The 21,942-nt window shown below is 37.3% G+C and overlaps 2 long non-coding RNA genes across 2 annotated transcripts in view; one reads left to right on the forward strand and one right to left on the reverse strand.

Annotated features, from left to right (window-relative positions):
- The window catches only part of LOC108513245 (uncharacterized), a 137,917-nt gene extending 120,128 nt beyond the window's left edge, over positions 1-17,789 (forward strand). The window contains exon 6 of the long non-coding RNA XR_001880837.1: positions 17,306-17,789. This is a non-coding gene — a long non-coding RNA (uncharacterized LOC108513245). The remainder of the gene's footprint in view (positions 1-17,305) is intronic.
- Positions 17,790-18,296: 507 nt separating this feature from the next.
- Positions 18,297-21,718, reverse strand: LOC108513247 (uncharacterized). Its single transcript, XR_001880841.1, has 3 exons — positions 21,639-21,718; positions 18,994-19,157; positions 18,297-18,358 (listed from the first exon to the last, which is right to left on the reverse strand). It is a non-coding gene; the product is annotated as an uncharacterized LOC108513247 (long non-coding RNA).
- Between the last annotated feature and the right edge of the window lie 224 nt (positions 21,719-21,942).

The following is a 21,942-nucleotide window of genomic DNA, read 5'->3' on the forward strand; positions in this document are numbered from 1 at the left end:
GGTCTCGATCTCCTGACCTCGTGATCCGCCCGTCTCGGCCTCCCAAAGTGCTGGGATTACAGGCTTGAGCCACCGCACCCGGCCCTTATCTATAATTAATCTTTTGTTTTTCAAGAAAAAATCTCAAGATCAAATGAGAAGACATATAAATATCCCTTATAAATTATAAAGTACTATGAAAATATTTTATTATATAGAATATGCAGAAAGATACAGATAAAACATCTCTCATGAATCCTGTACAAATTTTAACAAAAGTTCTTATTTATTAAAAAATGTACATAAGCATTTTTATATCAGTGTGTGCTATAGTTTGAATGTTTGTGTCCCTCCAAAATTCATGTTCCTCTAATATAATACTATTACAAGATGGGGCCTTTTGGGAAGTGATGAAGTCATGAGGGTTCCACTTTCATGAATGAGATAAATGAGAGCTGCCTAGTCTTTTGCTCTTCCACTCTTTCACCATGTGAGGACAACTAATTCTTCAATGCAAAACACCAATAAACATCCACAAGCATTAAGAATATTCAGAAAACATGACCTCACAAAATGAACTGAATAAGACACCAGGGACCAATCTCAGAGAGACAGAGATATGTGACCTTTCAGACAAATAACTGTTTTGAAAAAATGCAAAGAAATTTAAGATAACACAGAGAAAGAATTTAAAATACTATCAGATAAATTTAACAAAGAGATTGAAATAAGGAGAATCTGGCAGAAATTCTGGAGTTGAAAAATGCAATTGATAAACTGAAGAATGCATCAGAGTTTCCTAATAGCAGAATTTATTCTGCAGAAGAAAGAATCAGTAAGCTTGAAGACAGGCTATTTGAAAACATACGGTCAGAGGACACAAAAGAAAAAGAATGAAGCATGCTTACAAGATCTAGAATATAGTCTCAAAAGTCTCAAAATCTAAGAGTTGTTGACCTTAAAGAGAAGGCAGAGAGAGAGATTGGGGTAGAAAGTTTATTCAAAGGGATAACAACAGAGAACTTCCCAAGAGAAGAAAGATATGAATATTGAATTTCTATTAGATTATAGAATACTAAGCAGATTTAACCTAAAGAAGAATACCTCAAGTCATTTAATAATTAGACTCCCAAAGGTCAAGGATAAAGAGAGGATCCTAAAAGCAGCAAGAAAGAAGAAACAAATAACATACAATGGAACTCCAATATACTTGGCAGAAGACTTTTCCGTGGAAACCTTACAGGCCTGGAGAGAGTGGCATGATGTATTTAAAGTGCAAAGGAAAAACATCTTATGCTAGAGTAGTGTATCTGGTGAAAATATCCTTCAAACATGAGAGAGAAATACTTTTCCAGACAAACCAAATCCAAGGGATTTCATCAACACCAGACCTGTCCTACACGAAATGCTAAAAGGAGTTCTTCCATCTGAAAGGAAAAGATGTTAATGATGAATAAGAAATCATCTGAAGGTACAAAACTCACTGGTAATAGTAAGTACACAGAAAAGCAGAGAATATTATAACACTAATTGTGGTTTGCAAGCTACTCATATCCTAGGTAGAAAGATGAAAAGATGAACTGGATCAAAATAATAACTACAACAATTTTTCAAGACATAGCCAGTACAACAAAATATAAATAGAAGCAACAAAAGTTAAAAGTGGGGAAGGAAGTTAAAGTGTAGAGTTTTCTCTTTGTTTGTTTGTTTATGCAATCAGTGTTAAGTTATCATCGGTTTCAAATAATGGGTTATAAGAAATCATTTGCAAGCCACATGAAGAGACATAAAATGGATACATGAAAACTAAAAAGCAAGAAATTAAAACATACCACCAGAGAAAATCACTTTCACTAAAAGGAATACAGGAAGGAAGGAAGAGAAGACCATAAAACAACCAGAAAACAAGTCACAAAATGGCAGGAGTAAGGCCTTACTTATTAATAATAATATTGAATGTAAATGGACTAAACTCTCCAATTAAAAGATATACAGTGGCTTAATGAATAAAAAACAAGACCCAATGATCTGTTGCCTACAAGAAATGTGCTTCACCTATAAAGACACACATAGACTGAAAATAAAGGGATGGGAAAATATATTCTATCCCAAAAGAAACAAAAAAATGAGCAGGAGTAACTTTACTGTATCAGACAAAATAAATTTCAAGACAAAAACTATAAAGAGAAACAAAGATGGTCATTATACAATGATAAACAGGTAAATTTAGCAAGAAGATAGAACAATTGTAAATATATATATGCACCCAAAACTGGATCACTCAGCTAGATAAAGCAAATATTATTAGAGCTAAGTAGATAGACCCTGAATACAATAATAGCTAGATGCTTCAACACCCCACTTTCAGCACTGGACAGATCATCCAGAGAGAAAAATCAACAAAGAAACATCGAACTTAATATGCACCATAGACCAAATGGACCTAGTAGATATTTACAGAACATTTCATCCAATGGCTACTAAATACACACACTTTTACTCAGCACATGAATCTTTCTCAAGTATAGACCATATATTATGCCACAAAACAAGTCTTAAAACATTTTTAAAAATTTGAAGTAATATCAAGTATCTTCTCTGATCACAATGGAATAAAACTAGAAATTAATAAAAAGAGGAATTTTAGAAACTACATAAACACATGGAAATGAAACAACATGCTTCTGAATGACAAGTTGGTAAATGAATAATTTAATTAAGTAATTAAGAAATTTTAAAAATTCTTGAAACAAGTGATAATAGAAACACAACATACCAAAACCTATGGGATACAGTGAAAGCATTACTAAGAGGGAAGCTTATAGGTATAAATGCCTACATCAAAAAAACAGAAAACTTCAAATAAACAACCCAATGATATGTCTTAAAGAACTAGAAAAGCAAGAGCAAACCAATCCCAAAATTAGTCAAAGAAATGAAATAATAAAAATAGGAGCAAAAATAAATACAATTAAAATGAATAAAACAATATAAAAGTGACAAAATGAAAAGTTGTTTCTGAAAAGATAAACAAAATCAACAAACCTTTAGCCAGACTAAGAAAAAAAAAGAGAAGACCAAAATCAGTAAGATCAGAGATGCAGAGATGAAAAAGAAGACATTACAACCAATACCACAGAAATTCAGAGGATTATTAGAGGCTGCTGTGAGCAACTATACGCCAATAAATTGGAAAACCTAGAAGAAATGGATAAATTCCTACCAAGATTGAACTATGAAGGAATCTAAAACCTGAATAGACCAATAATAAGTAATGAGAGCAAAGTTGTAATAAAATATCTCCCAGCAAAGAAAGCTCAGGACCTGATGATTTCACTGTTGAATTTTACCAAACATTTACAGAAGAACTAATACTGATTCATTCAAACTATTCTGAAAAATAGAGGAGGAGGAAATACTTCCAAATGTATTCTACAAGGCTGATATTATACTGATACTAAAGCTAGATGAAGACACATTAAAAAAAGAAAAGAAAACTACAGGCCAATATCCCTGGATGAACACTGATGCAAAAAATCCTCAACAAAATACTAGCAAACAAAATTCAACAATTCATTAGAAAGATCATTCATCACAACCAAATGGGATTTATCCCAGGGATGCAAGGATGATTCAACAAATGCAAGTCAATCAATGTGATACATCTTATCAACAGAATGAAGGACAAAACCCATATGATAATTTCAATTGATGCTGAGAAAGCATTTGATAAATTTTAACAACCCTTCATGATAAAAACCCTTAAAAATGGGGAATAGAAGGAACATACCTTACCATATGTGACAGACCCACAGCTAGAATTATACTGAATGGGGAAAAATTGAAAGCTTTTCCTCTAAGAACTGGGACAAGACAAAGATACCCACTTTCACCAGTTATTCAATGTAGTACTGTAAGTCCTAGCTAGAGCAATCAAACAAGAGAAATAAAGGGCATCCAAACTGGAAAGGAAAAAGTCAGATTATTCTTGTTTGCAGATGATATGAGCTTGTATTTGAAAAAAACTAATGACTACACTAAAATGCTATTAGAAATGATAAACAAATTCAGTAAAGTTGCAGAATACAAAATCAATGTACAAAAATCAGTAGCATTTCTATATGCCAACAGTGGGCAATCTGAAAAAGAAATCAAGAAATTAATCCCAGTTACAATAACTACAAATAAAATAAAATACTTAGCAATTGATCAAAGAAGGGAAGGATTTCTGCAATGAAAACTATAAAATATATTGAGAGAAATCAAAGAGGACATAATAAAATGGAAAAATATTCCATGTTCATAGATTAGGTTAATATTGTTAAAATATCCAAAATACCTAAAGCAATCTATAGATTCAAAGTAATTCCTATCAAAATATCAATAACATCCTTCATAGAAATGGAAAAATCCTAAAATTTATATGGCCACAAAAGACCCAGAATGGACAACGCTATCCTGAGTAAAAAGAACAGAATTGGAGGAATCATGTTGCCTGACTTCAAATTATATTACAGAGCTATAGTAACCAAAATGTAGACACATAAACTAATGGAATAGAATAGAGAACCAAAAAATAAATCAATTCATCTACAGTGAACTCATTTCCAACAAAGGTGCTAAGAAAATGCAAAGGAAAGGACAGTCTCTTTAATAAATGGTGCTGGAAAAACTGTATATCCATATGCAGAAGAATGAAACTAGAATATCTCTTGCTATATAAAAAATCAAATCAAAATGGATTAAATACTTAAATCTAAGTCCTCAAACTATGAAACCACTAACAGAAAACTTTGGGGAGACTCTCCAGGAAAATGGTCTGGGTAAAGACTTCTTGAGTAATACCCCACAAGCACAAGCAACCAAAGCAAAAATGGACAAATGGGATTACCTCAAGTTAAAAATCTTCTGCACAGCAAAGGAAACCATCAACAAAGTGAAGAGACAACCCGTAGAATGGGAGAAAACATTTGCAAATTACCCATCTGACAAAGGATTAATAATCAGAGTATATAGGGAGCTCAAACAACTCTATAGGAAAAAAATATAATAGTCTGATTGAAAATGGGTAAAAGATCTGAATAGACACTTCTCAAACAAAAACATACAAATGGCAAACAGATATACAAAAAGGTGCTCAACATCACTGATCATCAGAGAAATGCAAATCTGAACTACAATGAGATATCATCTTACCCCAGTTGAAATGGCTTTCATCCAAAAGACGGGTAATAACAAATGATGCTGAGAATGTGGAGAAAAGGGAACCCGCATACGCTGTTGGTAGGAATGCAAATTAGTACAACCACTCTAGAGAACAGTTTGGAGGTTCCTCAAAAAACTAAAAATAAAACTACCATACAATCCAGCAACCCCACTGCTAGATATATACCCCCCAAAAAAAGGAATTAGTAAATATCAAAGTGGTACCTGCACTACTATGTTTATTGCACGACTATTCACAATAACCAAGATTTGGAAGGATCCTAAGTGTCTATCAGCAGATGAATGGATGAAGAAAATGTGGTACATATTCACAATGGAGTACTATTCAGCCACAAAAAAGAATGAGATCCTGTCATTTGCAACAACATGGATGGAACTGGAGGTCATTATGTTACGTGAAATGAGTCAGGCACAGAAAGACAAACTTTGTATGTTCTGACTTACTTGTGGGAGCTAAAAATTAAAACAGTTGAACTCATGGAGATAGTATAATAATGGTTACCAGAGGCTGGGAAGGGTAGTGGAGGAGTGAGGGGAAAGTGGGGCTGGTCAATGAGTCCAAAAACAAAATAGAAAGAATAAATAAGTTATAGTGTTTGATGGCACAACAGGATGGCTATAGTCAATAATAGTTGTATTTTAAAGTAACTTAAAGAGTATAATTGGATTGTTTGTAACACAAAGGTTACGCTTGAGGTGATGGATGCCCCACTTACCCTGATATGATTATTATTCATTGTATACCTGTATCAAAATATCTCATGTGCCCCATAAATATATATACCTACTATGTAACCACAAAAATTAGAAATTAAAAAAGAAGAGAAATGCTATTAATCAATAAATAAGATTCAGTAACAGATAAGTATACCATTTTCCTTAAAGTTTGCTTTACAAAAAGCCAATAGGAAGTCACTGAAGGTTTTGGAGTAGGAAATTGACATAATTAAAGTGGCATTTAAAATTTTTTAAAGAAGAAAGAAAAAGAAAAGAAAAAGTGCTTTCAGGACAGAATATCAAGGGTGCAGCCAAGAGACCCTTTTGTTAAGAAGATTAATATGGCTAGAAGGAAGCCAGATACTGTTCATCAAAATAATAGAAGAATGACCCTGAAGATATCTTAGAAATCTTTAAGGCTGGTATTCTTATCATAGGTCCAGAGTGCCAGGGATTTGAGGTCAGTTTCAAGGATGCCCTTGAGGATGCCCACGGGACCTAAGGGCTCACTGTCCAAGGATGCTTCATGTTTCTTTCCATGCATTCCAGCATAGGGGTCCTCAGCCAGCCCAGGTATGTTTGCAATGATGCAGTGTGATGTGCCATCTTATCCCCACCCCACCCCAAGAAGGGCACAGGCCGTAAACCTTGGTGTTGTCCACATGGTGCAAACTCTGCAGGCACATGGAATGTAGGAGCTGTGGGGACAGGGCCACCACAGAGTCTCCACTGAGGCAATGTCTACTGGAGCAATGGGTAAGGCTACCCCTGCGACTCCAGACTTAGAGCTGCCAGCATGCAATTCCAGGCGGGGAGAGGTGTAGCAGGGACTGCTCCCAGCAAAGCTACAGGGGCAGGTTGCTTGGAGCTTCCAGAGCCCAACCCATGCCCCAATGTGCTTGGAAGATGGAATATGAAGTCAAAGAAAATTATCCTCCAGCCTCAAAATTTTAATGTTGTTTGTCTTGTTGGGTTTTGGACTTTCTTGGGACTTGCTACCCATTTCTTCTTTGCTGTTTTTCCCTTTTGCAATGGGAATGTCTATTCTATGCCATTCCACCACATATTTCAGAAGCACATAACTTGGTTGATTTCACAGGCTCACAGCTGGAGGGTAAATTTGCCTCAGGATGAATTGTGTCTTGAGTTGCACCCATATCAGATTTAGAAGAGTTTGGACTTCAACTTTAAAGTTGATGCTGAAATAAGTTAAGACTTTTGGGGCTATTTGGTTGGAATGAATGTGTTTTATCTGTGAGAAGGACATGAATTTTTTGAAGGAGGCAGGGGCAAAATGCTATGATTTGAATGTTTGTTTCCTTCCAAAATTCATGTTGAAACTTAATCACTAATGCAATAGTATTAAGATATGGGGCCTTTTAGGAAATGACTAAGTTGTGAGAGCTCTGCCCTCATGAATGTGATTAATGCCCTTATAAAAGAGGCTTCGGAGAGCTGCCTGTTTTTATTCTTCAACCCCTCCCCATGTGAGGATACCTATATGTCACCATCTATGAGGAATGGGCCTCATCAAACACCAAATCTGCCAGTGCCTTGATCTTGGGCTTCCCAGCTCCAGAACTCTGAGGAAATATATTTCTTTTTTTTATGATACTTTATGTTCTAGGGTACATGTGCACAACGTGCAGGTTTTTTTCATATGTATACATGTGCCATGTCGGTGTGCTGCACCCATTAACTCGTCATTTACATTAGGTATCTCTTCTAATGCTATCCCTCCTGACTCCCACGACCCCACAACAGGCCCCGGTGTGTGATGTTCCCCTTCCTGTGTCCAAGTGTTCTCATTGTTCAATTCCCACCTATGAGTGAGAACATGCGGTGTTTGGTTTTCTGTTCTTGTGATAGTTTGCTCAGAATGATGGTTTCTAGCTGCATCCATGTCCCTTAGGGACATGAACTCATCCTTTTTTATGGTTGCATAGTATTCCATGGTGTATACAGACACTTCTCAAAAGAAGTCATTTATGCAGCCAACAGACACATGAAAAAATGCTCATCATCACTCGCCATCAGAGAAATGCAAATCAAAACCACAATGAGATACCATCTCACACCAGTTAGAATGGCGATCATTAAAAAGTCAGGAAACAACAGATGCTGGAGAGAAGGTGGAGAAATAGGAACACTTTTACACTGTTGGTGGGACTGTAAACTAGTTCAACCATTGTGGAAGACAGTATGGCGATTCCTCAAGGATCTAGAACTAGAAATCCCATTTGACCCAGCCATCCCATTACTGGGTATATACTCAAAGGAGTATAAATCATGCTGCTATAAAGACACATGCACATGTATGTTTATTGTGGCACTATTTACAATAACAAAGACTTGGAACNTATAGTTTGCTCAGAATGATGGTTTCTAGCTGCATCCATGTCCCTTAGGGACATGAACTCATCCTTTTTTATGGTTGCATAGTATTCCATGGTGTATACAGACACTTCTCAAAAGAAGTCATTTATGCAGCCAACAGACACATGAAAAAATGCTCATCATCACTCGCCATCAGAGAAATGCAAATCAAAACCACAATGAGATACCATCTCACACCAGTTAGAATGGCGATCATTAAAAGTCAGGAAACAACAGATGCTGGAGAGAAGGTGGAGAAATAGGAACACTTTTACACTGTTGGTGGGACTGTAAACTAGTTCAACCATTGTGGAAGACAGTATGGCGATTCCTCAAGGATCTAGAACTAGAAATCCCATTTGACCCAGCCATCCCATTACTGGGTATATACTCAAAGGAGTATAAATCATGCTGCTATAAAGACACATGCACATGTATGTTTATTGTGGCACTATTTACAATAACAAAGACTTGGAACCAACCCAAATGTCCATCAATGAAAGACTGGATTGAGGAAATATATTTCTATTATTGATGCATTACCCAGTCTCAGGCATTTTGTTATAGCAGCATGAACAAACTGAGATAGTATGGTAGTTTGCAAAGTATAGCAAGAGGATGATCTCTTTATTCAAAAGCCTAGTCAATACTCATAGAGGCACTAGAATTAAACCTGTGAAAATAATCAGCTGATATCATTTAATAGCTATGACAAGAACACTATTTTAGCTTTAACGTCATCAGGATAGGCACCTTCAGAGAATCTTAAAAAAATCCATAGCATCACATCATTTTTCCTGTGCCTCCAGATTGCTCCTTCTACCCAACTCCTTCAGCAAGCACATTTTATACATTTCTCAATTCCATGTGAAAATCAGGCTGTGGAGAAGAGATTCAGATGAGATTTCACAAACCATCCTGATTTTCCTTAAGTGGATACATGTCACTTATCCAATTCTTCCTCTATTACTTGTCAAGAGAGTAGGAAAAACAGTTCCATTCTATAAGGATAATTTCTGATTCAGATAAATGGAAATTAGAAGCAAATAATTACATGATCACCAGAAGTAATCACTTCTGATGATTTAAATCTTATAGAAAACTGGAGCTAGAAAATTCCTCATTCCAGATTGTGCAACAAAGAGCTTCAAGGAACCAAAAGCACTAAGGCAAGAGTAACATAATCATTTGCTCTTCATGGTGGAGGGGGTAGTGAAGGAGCTTCCACAACAGGGAAAATTATTTAGGGTGGAGATGCAAGGCCTGGGCTTTGGAGATGAAGACCTGGCTCTGTCATCTACTGAATGGGTGAGCTGTGGCAGGTTATTTAATCTTTCTGGGCCTCAGTTTCCTCACTTGTCATATGGGGATCAGTCACAAGATATATCTAATGGAGATGTGTTTTATATGTGTGTGTGTGATATGTATATATGTTTCTATATATGTTACATATGTTGCTATATATAAAAAACATAGAGAGAGCTAGTGAGCTAGTGCACCTGCATGCTTGGCCTGTATTCAATAAATCATAGATACTGATTTATTGAATCAATAAATCAAGAAGTTGAATTCATTTGAAGAGAAATGAAAGTGCAGGGGAATAAAGGAAGACTGTAAAGTTATGTTGGAACCAGATTATGCAGCTCTTGACTTCTAGGTTACAATATTAAGGTTTTGTTTAGACAATGGGAAGCCTTCAAAGGTTTTCGAGTGGGAGCATGACACAATTACAGACGTGGTTTTTGAAGATTGATCTGGAAGCAGTGTATGGAGCGAGCTTTCAGGGAAATATCAGGAGGCAGAAAACCCAGATAGGAAGTTAGTGTTTTGGTTCATAAGACCTGATGAAGTCTCAGCTGCGGCAGTGTTAACTGGGTTGAAGAAGAGGGATATTGTTGAGATAGAACTGGCAAGAAGGAGTTAAAGATAGTTCCTGTATTTCACATCTTTGTGACTGGGAAGATGATGGTGATCTTTATTTTAGCAATGGGAAGCATAGGCAGAGAAGTGAGTTTAAGAGGGTCTGTAATTTCATGTTGCATCTAGGTATTTCAGACGGTACAGAGATAGAAATATCTGAAAGGCATTTGGGTATAATAACTCTCTAGCACTCTGACTATGACAATATTTTGGTATACTTCTTCAGATTATTGGTTCCTATTTCAGAACACTCTGCTTTATTTGTTTAAAAATGCAATCAGTAGGCATATAGGATTCACCCACAAAAACACTCTTTATAGCAAACCTGGCTGGAATGCATTTCTTCTATTAAGTGACTCTTTAAGAATTCCCAGTTCACTACTGTGCTACCCAAGTTAATCACATTTGTTTCCTGCTAGGAAGATGTTTGAATTCAACCAAGAGCCCATGCAAACTCCTGTTTTCCTAGAGTTCCTGTGTTCTACTTCCCACCCAAGCTGGCTAAAAACATGAACAAATCTAATTCTCGTACAACTGTGTTGAACAGTCTGCTCCTTCATTCTCCTTATCAAAGAACTCACCCTGGCTGCAGAGGCCAAGCCTCCCCAGGGAAAGCCATGCTGAGACCTAGTGTCACATCCACCTTATCTGCATTGTACGCTTCTTTTCTTCTGTAAACTCCCTTTCTGTTGTCCTGATAGACATCAAGGTGGAGTTTAAATGGTCTACAATCCCCAAGTTTCCAGTGGTGCCTCTGGAAAAGATTGGGCCTACATCAGCAATTTTCCAAGTTTTGGCAATGGTGCCTTCTGCAGCCCCGGCCTCTGTTGTCCAGTTCACACTTCCCATTCATCCAAACTCCAGACAAGGGGTCCTGCTGTTTTCTGGTCATATCCAATTCTCAGAGATCTATATTTTTGAGAGAGGCTTTAGTATGTTGATCAATTTCTTTTAAACTGTGTATTAGGATTTATTGTGTGCGAAACATTGAACTAGACAATGCTAGAAACCTCCTTAAGATGAAAGAGACATACAGTTTTTGTTTTCAAATGAAATTACGATCTGGTGAGGCAAGTTGACATATACACAAATGAGACAAGGGAGGCTGGGTAGGGGTGACCATGAAGAAGAGGAGGGTGAAAAGCTAAGCATGAGTTTAATCTGCAACTTAGCAACTACAAGACTTAAATTTTATGTTGAAGACAGGGTACTTTGAAACCCTTTCTCTGCAGAATGGCTAATGGTAGAGCCCAAGAAGACTCTGGGGACAAGTGGAAGTCCCATTTCAGTGCCATCTCTGAGGCCTGTTATGTATAGAGTGACTGTACTGTTTGGCTAGAAGAGTGGCTGAGAGATTGGGTTTAAAGGGCCATTTTGTTAAAGTGAAAACAGCAAACAAACACAATTTAAAAAGTAGCTCAGGTGCTATCCTTAATGGTAAATAAAGGAGATCAAGATAGCACACTGCTTAAGTAATTATGTTTTTGGTAGAAATCTAGAATTCAAGTAAGGCTTCTGCTAATTAGTTTTTTTTGTTGTTGTTGTTGTTTTTTGTTTTTTTTTTTTGGTACTTTGGTTGTTTTCAGACTGAGGATCTCATTAATACAGCCTCTTGTGGAAGACACATTTGATGTACTGTTCCTTGTGTGTAGAATATACATGAATTCATTGTGCATGGAGTTTGCATTTTCCCATTTGATTCTCATTCCAGCCCTGTAAACAGGTCTTAGCTCAAAAAATTATGAGACTTGCCCCAGTTTCTCTCTAACCAGAGGGTAATTTTTTTGTGGTCAAGGGCCATCTTTGTGTCTCCAAGGTTCAGAAAAGAAATGAACTAAAGAATTTATGACAGAGCTGCAGAAAAACTTCAAAAGCTTTCCTCAGTTCTGTGCTTTTTAAAAAGAATGTAATAGCAATCAATTTCTTTTAGATATAGCAAGTCAGCTGGGACTACATCCAAAGGAATATATTAGGTTGATGCAAAAGTAATTGCGGTTTTTGGCACAAATACATTAAAAGTAATGGCAAAAACCGCAATTATTTTTGCACCAATCTAATATCTGATGCTAGAGACATTACTAGAACCCTAAGGTGCTAGGGGGAGGTTTCAGCATGGTATTTCAGAAATTAAGACATTGCTGGGTTCATGCAGAAGAATAAAGACTCAAGTCCACAAATCAAGGGCTACCAAAGGATGAAACCAGAAATAGGTCAATAGATTCATTGTGTATGACACCACTGATGTGTGCTCTTCCTTTGAAGTGTTTCAGCCTCAATTACTTTTATTCTTAGGTTTCTGTGGCCCATTTCATTGTCCTGACCCTAAGGACAGGGATTTGGGCAGCGTAAGGTTTTTTCAAGTGGTTAAGATATCTTGGAGTCATTTCAGGAGAGACACATCTTTATCAATGTCCATGTCTTTAGTTAAGCCACGTGGGTCCTTTGGTGGAACTTGAGGTTCAAAAATCGGAAAAATATCCATGGTGATCAAGGTAAACTGTATTCTAAAGGTGGTAGGGCAGATTAGGGTAGAAGTGTTCTCTTGGGAAGAGTTTTCTTTCTCCAGGGAGGAGGCCAATTAACTAGGTTTAAGGATTCTAATTTAATGCTTAGAGGACACTGCTTCTTAGAGTCACAGAATGAAGCAAAGCACGGAATCAGTGCAGGAAACCTGCGCAGGGTTAATCATAAGGTGTTGACAATGTTGGATATTATTATGGCCTGAGACCCAGAAAAGAATAAGCTCTGAATTGGCTCAAACTCTTCTTTTTATGTATTACAAAGAAAAAGTAAGAGAACCACAAATTCACATTTTATTCTTAGCTGGGATTGAGACACAGTCCTGTGCAGAGAACTTGAACAGATTTGACTGGGGTACTTTCCTCAAACTATGGTAGAACTCAAGAGCTTCAGCTAAGGGATAATTCAACATGTTTGTTAGCATAAGAACAAACATAAGAAGAGGAAAAGTGACTCATCTACATAACAAGCTGACCTAAACTGGCCCTAGACAGTAGCCTCAGGACCATTACTGCTACTTAGAAGAAGTCCAACTTGTCAGTTTTTATTTTATGTTCCATGCTTTTGTGTCCTGAATAAAATCTTCAAGGTCTCAAAGATCTTCTATGTTTTCTTCTAGAAGTTTATGGTTTTAGTTTTATGTTTTGTCCTATGATTTACTTCAAGTTAATTTTATGGATGACCTGAGTTAAGGGTTGAAGTTCATTTTTTGTGCATACAGATATCCAGTCATTCCTGCCCAATTGGTTGAAGACTGTGTTTTTCTTATTGAATGATCCTGGCCCCTTTGTTGAAAATTGGTTGACCACACATGTGTGAGCTCTACATCCCATTGATCCATTTGCCTATCGTACACCAGTTCTGCATTGTCTTGATTGCTAAAGTTGTGTGTGTGTGTGTGTTTGAGATGGAGTCTTGCTCTGTCACCCAGGCTGGAGTGCAATGGCGCTATCTCAGCTTGCTGCAACCTCTGTCTCCCAGGTTCAAGCGATTCTCCTGCCTCGGCCTCCCAAGTAGTTAGGATTACAGGCACCCACAAATTTTTTTACTTTTAGCAGAGATGGGGTTTTGCCATATTGATCACTGAGTCTTGAAGTCAGGTAAGGTAAGTTCTCCAACTTTGTGCTTCTTTTTCAAAATTGTTTTGAATATTCTGTGTCATTTACAATTCCACATACATTTTAGAGTCAGTGTGTCAACTTCTACACAAAAAAAAGGCTACTGGGGTTTTATAGATATAACACTGAAACTGAAATCATTTTGGAGAGAATTAATATCTTAATGCTGAGACTTGCAGTTCATAAACATAAGTGTATCTGTTAATTTATTCAGGTATTCTGAACTTATCATAGCAACATTTTATAGTTTTCTGTGTATCAATCTTACATATATATATCAAATATATTCTTAAGTGTTTATTTTTAAATGTTATTAAAATCCATATTATTTCTTTGACTTTATTTCTAATTTTCCTTTTTTTTTTTTTTTTTTGAGTTGGAGTCTTGCATGTTGCCCAGGCTGGAGTGCAGTGGCTCTATCTCAGCTCACTGCAAGCTCCGCCTCCCAGGCTCACGCCATTCTCCTGCCTCAGCCTCTCGAGTAGCTGGGACTACAGGTGCCTGCCACCACGCCCAGCTAAATTTTTTGTATTTTTAGTAGAGATGGGGTTTCACCATGTAAGCCAGGATGGTCTGAATCTCCTGACCTCATGATCCACCCGCCTCAGCCTCCCAAAGTGTTGGGATTACAGGTGTGAGCCACTGCACCTGGCCTTTGTAATTTTTCATTGCTAGTATATAAAATTATAATTGATATTAAATATTGACCTTGTAACCTGTGACCTTGCTAAATTCACTTTTTCTAGAAACTTTGTTATAGATTTCTTAGGTTTTTCTACATACATAATTGTGTTTTATTTCACATGACTTTGTAATGCAATAAAACTAACTGCCTGAAAAAAATGACCCACTTATTGTCTTGAGAACTGACCAATACAATTACTATTTTTGAGAAAAAAATAGTCATCTTTGAGAGAGTCATGGAAGATACCCTTCACAGATGGGGGTATGTTGGTTATGCAGTTAACCAGTAATCAGTAGTCACCGAAGGTCTTAACAGATTTCCATGATTCAGAAGAACACGAAAGAGACTGAAGAATGCTTCTTGGTATTCCTGCTTAAAATAGAGGTAGATAGGGTATGGGTAGGAGAATAAAGGCCAAAGAGAAAATCAAGGTGTAAAGGATTTAAAGGAACTGTGGATTTGGCAAGTCATCTTATCAGGAGGAGGACTGACTTCTTGAAACAAATGTATATGGGCTGTGGCAGAGTCTGCTGAGCTATTCCACTCTTAATGAATCATTTGTGTGGGCAAATATTGTCATCAAGCACTCTTCTGAGCTGATCAGGACACTGTAGAACTTATGGGCATCAGTGTGGCTTTCTTCCCTGATTCTTCAGGTCATTATTTGGAAAAATAGCTTGAAAGAAATAGGTTTATCTGGGAACTGAATGACAATCTAAGAAACATGACTGAGAATGGAATTTGGATTTGGAGATCAGGGTGTTAGATCTCCAAAATGAAGAGCTCTTAGTTTAAGGTAAATGTGTCATGGCGTTTTAGAAAGAAAAGACCTCCAGATTTATTTCCCATCCTTTTCCACCTTGTTGTTTGCACTGGGAGACTGGGAAGCTAGGAGACTTTGGTCTCTTGCCTCTTGTTGGGTTTAGCCAACGGGAGGTACTGGAAAATAATCAGAGGGTGGGAAGTAAGATCAGGGTATTTATTTTCCAAGCTCCTTCTCTGCTGGGCTGCAGTTTGGCCATGGCTGTTCCTGACAACTGGCCCTCTCCTATGACTCTCTTTCTCCAGATTCCAGTAACCACTGACCCTTCTTGCCTTGTAATGCCCTAGGATGGTAAAAGTCTTTTGCTATTTTTAACAATGAGTTGCTTTACCATTCCTTGTGAGTTTCTTATATCTCTGCTCACACCTTAAGATGGTCTCACCATTAATTTTTCTTCAGTCACCTCTTTTGAGGATGTCATATAGACTCTGTTAGATCAGCCCATCCACTTTAATAGCTTTGGAAATTTGACTAAGTTATTTAATCTCCTGAGTTTTAGTTTTTCCTCTGTTATGTGGAGATGAAAATATCCCTTGCAAAGATAAGAGACAACATATGTAAAAAGCACATAGTTGCTACACAGTAGGTGGTATCTGTTGTCATCATTATTAGTAACTATTATCACGTAAGGACTGGAAGATCATGGTGCTCTCAAGGACTATTTGGATTAAATTGTAGAACTGGTTGTTACCTATCCAAAAGCATAAGACTGAGGAGGAAAAGTTCAGGAAATAAAAGGTGAGAATGTAGCAAGAGGTTGGAAAGACTAACTAGTACATGAGAAATAGAATATTTTGATATTTTAATATGAGAAGGGAGATATAGCTTTAGGAGTCTCAGACACTTGATGGGAGGATCCTTATACCTAAATATGGCAATGGAGGTGTTCACCTTGTTAGAAAGGAGCAGGCTTTCAGAAGAGATAGAGTAGTGCCACATATCACAAGACACATATTTGAGTGGAAATGCATTGAACTGTGAGTTAAATCTTGAGAAAGACAAAAGTATAAAAGAAAAGAAGTTATTATTGACATACATGAGAGCATCCTGGAGATCATCTGGCCAGATGGAAGAAATTGACTCTTGACTCAGATTTTGGGTCTGGAAAAGGAAGCAAGGTATATAGCTCCTTGAATCTTGACTGTCTTCAGATTGCTTTTATATCATCCCTTGATATCCACTGCTGTTCTGGCTGGGTGGTCCTTCCTTCTCCCATGTTTCACTTTCTTAGAGGAGCCCACAGCCATTTAGTGGGAAAGCTCTTTTAGTTGCTCCTCTACTTTTTTCTCTCTAGGGCATGCATGTCTGCTTGAATGGGGAGAGGGGTTGGGGAGACAGTCAGAATGGGTTCAAATAAAATCTCCCCATCTGTCTTGGAACCTTTTCCTCCAGAGAACCTTTTTCCCCAGAACCAACTCCCCATGGTGCTGAGTCTGACTCATCATGCAAGACTCCTCTTCTTTTGGAGGAAATTATCTCCAAGAGATCTGCAAATCCTTTTGCAATTTACTTTTGATTGGGTGCCCCTGCCTTGCCAGTTACTCTAACATGTGACATACATCTGAGGTTTTTTTCCCCCCTAGAGGGTGCCTCAACTTCCATATAATTTAAAAGGGTAAAACTAGAAACTAGAGGGTGTCAGATTCCACCCAACTTCACTTGCCCTACAGATTTTTCTCTCAGTGGGTAGGTAAAGTACCCTCTCCTGTACATATTTATGATCAGAGAGGAGAAAAACTTTGTGAGACAGAGCTTGTGTTAGTCAGAGGAAAAGAAAAGTAATTAGAGAAAAGATACAGCTAGTTCGAAATTCTAAAGTGGTAGATGTCTCAGAAGGGTTGGGAAGGTCCCAGGGTTGGACATTTTGTTTATGAAATTGCCTACAATCCTGATATAGAAGCAACAGAGGCAATATCTAAATAGAATCCTATGGCTTCACAGGGAGCTCTATGTGAGCTCAGATCTTCAAAGAACATGGCCATAAATCAAGTAATGAATTAATAAAGGATGATAAATATGTGTGCAAGTGACATTAGAAAAGCAAAAGCTGAAGATAAACTGTGACTCATGGACAATGCTCAGGACATCATCAGAAGACACACATTTCTTTGTTTGGAGCAAACTGAAGCATAAAAAATGCAAAAGTAAATGCCTTGGGTAAATGCTTTCAAAGCCATTCCAAAACTCTTGGCCTTCCATTCACTCTGCCAAGGAGAAAGACCTTATGAATGAAAAGGGTAGAATAATCAAGAGCATAGGAAAGATCATTGAAGACCAACTGGTGAAGAGACTGTGAGTGAGCACCAAGTTTCATGCCTCCTGGGCCAGGAACTGCCAAGATCTTAAAAATGAGATTCTCTGCCACTTTTGGTTATCTTGGAAGAGGTGTGAAATTGAACATGTGTCAGAAGACTGGACTCAGCTAAGCGCAGTCATGATTTTCTAAAAGGTAAGAAGGTGGATTGTGTAGAGAGATAGTAAATTTAAATATTTATAGAGACCAGATAACAACTTAAAAAGAGTCAGGTAAAGCTAGTGGAGGCCCTATGAGCTTGAAAGGTTAAGCTCTCTTTTAAAAAAGGCAGCTGTCACTGAGCTCCAGCTGGTTGTAGAAATGTCCAGAATTGCTAGAACTTCAACTTTTTAACGTTAAATTGTACTACTTTCAAATGTGGATAATTATTTAAATTAAGAAATATATATTGTGCAGGCTGAATTAAACACATCTGTAGAGAGATAGGGCCAACAACCTACCAGTTTGTGCCTTCTGCCTGTGGATTTGCCATCTTGTAGCTAAGAAGCTAGGACAGTCTACTGAAAGGTCACCTGGTAAGCATTTTAAAGAAACTAATCCTTAGGAACTGCATGAGTTCACTAAGGACCAACATGCCACATACTCACCTCCTCTCCTTTGATTAGCAGAGGGCTGTAGTAGACTTGGGTGGGCTGATTCCAGCAAGGTTCCCACAGGGATGGCCATGTTCTCCATGGGGACTAGATAGAGAAGCTCAAATGAAATGTCAGTAGTTCTAGGAAGAGTCTTAACTGACTGAAAAACTGTTCCAGGTTAATGTATTAATGACCAATAGGGAGGTCTCTATTCTTGTCTCAGACCAATTAAAGTTTTGGAGCCCAGAAATAAACTCAAGAATCGGCTTATGGCTTATTGTCTACAGGGTGTAATGAGAATAATAATCCCTTTCATTTTTCTGTATTTTGATTGATGTATCCAGGATTTGGCAACTGTAGCCCATGAGCCAAATCTGCCTGCACGAGCACAGCCACACCCTTTCTTTTACACATTGTCTCTGGCTGCTTTCAATAGACAATGGCAGAATTGAGTATTGTGACAGATATTGTATGGCCTATAAATTTAAAAGTATTTACGGTTTGGACCTTTACAGAAAAAGTTTACTGACTTTCTCATGTAGCTAAACATCGTGTTAGTCATCTTAGAGGCCTTGTTAAACTGTTAATTAATATTGGACTTGTCAACATTGGTCAGTAAAAGCCTACAGTCTATATTACATTACTTGCTGTCAGGACACAGCTACTTGAACCCCAGATTGAAACAATTTATTTAGGAACTCAAGGAGCAGGGTGTTACATTTATTCTTGAGAACATTTACCTTGTTGTTTCATAATTCTTTTGTCCAGTGTGCTGATAATGTCTTTCAACTTCATATCCAATGCATTCTGCTTTTGAAGTGAGCAAACATGGGCCCTCGCATTGGGGTAGAATTCAGAGACTTGGGCCCAGAGGAAGCTCAGCATGGTCAAAAGTAGATGCAACCTGAGGGCAAATTCAACATGGGGCCTCAAGAGGAGAGTTAAAACTCTAGATAAAAGAAGTCATGGCCATGATGATGGCACAGTCCAAAGTAAGAGGGAGTGACTGAACATAGAAGCAGATTGGGAGTGAGGTCAACATGAGAGCAAGGCAAGAGGGTCCTGAGTTTGTCTGTGAAGGGGACAAAAGTGTCTGAAACTCTTTCTTTCTGGATATCTCCTACTGGAGTATGGGATGGACTAGCTAGAGATAAAGCGTTAGGCTTGGAGGACTCAGATTTTGGGTCTGGAAAAGGAAGCAAGGTATATAGCTCCTATATACAGTAGACAAAGTGTAGTTATACAAATACATAATTTGAGGTTTCACTTAGGATCTCTCCTAGGTAGTATTTGATGAGACTAGGATGTCATCAATTTCACTTTAAAATTGTAGTAAAAGAACATAATATAAAATTTCCCATCTTGACCATTTTTAAGTGTACAGTTCAGTAGCTACATTATGTAGCATAAAGTATATTCACATCGTTGTGCAATAGAGCTCCAGAACTTTATGTCACAAAACAGAAACTCTGCATGCATTAGCCCCTCAAGTACCCTCAGTATTTTTTAAAAAATGATCAGACCAAAAAAGAAAGAAAGAAAGAAAGAAAGAAAGAAAGAAAGAAAGAAAGAAAGAAAGAAAGAAAGAAAGAAAGAAAGAAAGAAAGAAAGAAAGATGATCAGAGTAGCTAAACAGAAATACCAGCAGATATTTAGAAAAATGCACTTCAAAAGCAAAATAATAATGAAAAGTAGATGCAATTTGGTATATTTTTCATTGCTTACTAATTAGTATCCTCTTTTCCATTTGTTTTCAAAGAGAAAAAGATTAATCCCTTCTTTCATTTGCCTACTTTAGCATTGAAAACTTCAGGAGCTGGGACCCAGATTTTTGACTTTTGGTGGAAGGATCCAAGTTAGTGTCCTTCACAGCTGTGACTGGCATGTGGAAGAAACCTGGAAAGAGGACATGTCTCTTCTCTGAGGATGCCCCAAAGACTTACTTCTAAAGAACCAATTCCTACTGTTGCCTGCCTGCCTTCCTGCTACTAAAGAAATTTCCTAGGTTTTTAGAATTTCTTCTCCCTAAATTCTCTTTTTTTTCTTATTTCTTTCATACAGCTTGACCAAAAACCAAAGAGGAAATTATTACCACATGCATTTTATATTTTCTGGAATGATCATTTTCTTTGCCCTGATGAGAAAGGGCTTTCCAGTATCTAAAAATTATCTGTGATTCTTAAACTTATTTTTCTAAACAATTCTCTCTATATAAAACTCTCCTGTAAATTTTAGTGATTGATTTTGGATATAGATTGCTAAATAAAGTGTCAAGAGTAATTAATCTGTACACAGCCCAACTTTTTTGATGGAAATGTATTTATGATTTCTGAAGATAAATAATGTAAAAAGTATTTCAAAGGTTAGAGCAAAAATGAATGTCCTCCTGCAATTGGACTCTAAGAGATAATCCCTTAGCTCTTAAAAAAAGAAAGCAGCAAGCATTTAAACAGAATTCAGCTAGGGCTTTCGTGTATCAATTCAACAGAATGTGTCTTTAATGTATCGATCATCTGTTACACAATGTGGCGTTAATGCTGAAGTTGTAGGTTAAGGCCAAGATTCCAGGACTTGCTTGACTGCGGTCTCTACTACTTACCTAATGGCGTACCCTTGAGCAAGTTACTTTATTTGTGTAAGCCTCAGTTTCCTCATCTTCAATGTAGAGATAAAAATAACCTTCAAGGTAGAGATAATTGCTCATAGACTTGTGGAATTATATGACATAGAACATCTGAAGCGCTAGCATAGTGCCTGGGATACAGCAGATGCTCAATAATAGTTGTATCACAATTATAATTACATTAATTTTAAACAATTTTAAATTGTGGTACAAAAACATAACACAGAATGTACTATCTTAACTAATTTTAGTTGTACTGTTCAGTGCTATTAAAAAATTCTCATTGTTGTGCAACTTAGTCCTGTTGTGCTGCCATAACAAAATACTTTAGACTGTAATTTACAAATAATAGAAATTTATTTCTCACAATTCTGGAGGCTGGAAAGTCCTAACTGAGGCACCAGTTAATTTAGTATCTGGTGAAGGCTTGCTCTCTGCTTCACAGATGGTGCCTCTTGCTGTGCCCTCACATGGTGGAAGTGGGAAAGGCTATGTCCTCACATGGTGGAAGAGGCAGAATGGGGGAACAGCTCCCTCACATCTTTCTTAAGGTCACTAATCCCATTTACAGGGGCTCTGTCCTGCTAATCACCTCCTAAGAAGCCCAGTTCTTAACATTATCACATTGATGATTAAATTTCAACATACGGATTTTGGCGGGACACATTCATATCATAGCAGCAACTGTAAACACCATCCATCACTGTATTAATTATTAATGTGGCTTCAATCTACTATCCTGAAAAAATAACACAAATTTACCTCTATCCTATGTGAGGCTTTGTCAGAATAGATTCCTCCTAGTTTTTCAAAATTTTTTGAAATCTGATCATATCTGTTTGTGGCTAGATTTTGAAAAACCCTTCATGTGAAGTGTTCAAGGCATCAGACTGATTCCAGTATTATCGAATGTTCAAAACTGTAGAGGTGAGTGCTAAACAGACCTGTGCAGCTACTCTAGGGTAAAATTAATTCTCAGATGCCCTCACTGACACTTTGCAGTGTCTTCTCCAGCAGACGTTTCTGACTGCTGCCGGCCTAAGCTCTGCTAATGGAGGTTTATAAA

Source organism: Rhinopithecus bieti, unplaced genomic scaffold, assembly GCF_001698545.2.
Source record: "Rhinopithecus bieti isolate Rb0 unplaced genomic scaffold, ASM169854v2 scaffold_32229, whole genome shotgun sequence".
NCBI classification, from domain to species: Eukaryota; Metazoa; Chordata; class Mammalia; order Primates; family Cercopithecidae; genus Rhinopithecus; species Rhinopithecus bieti.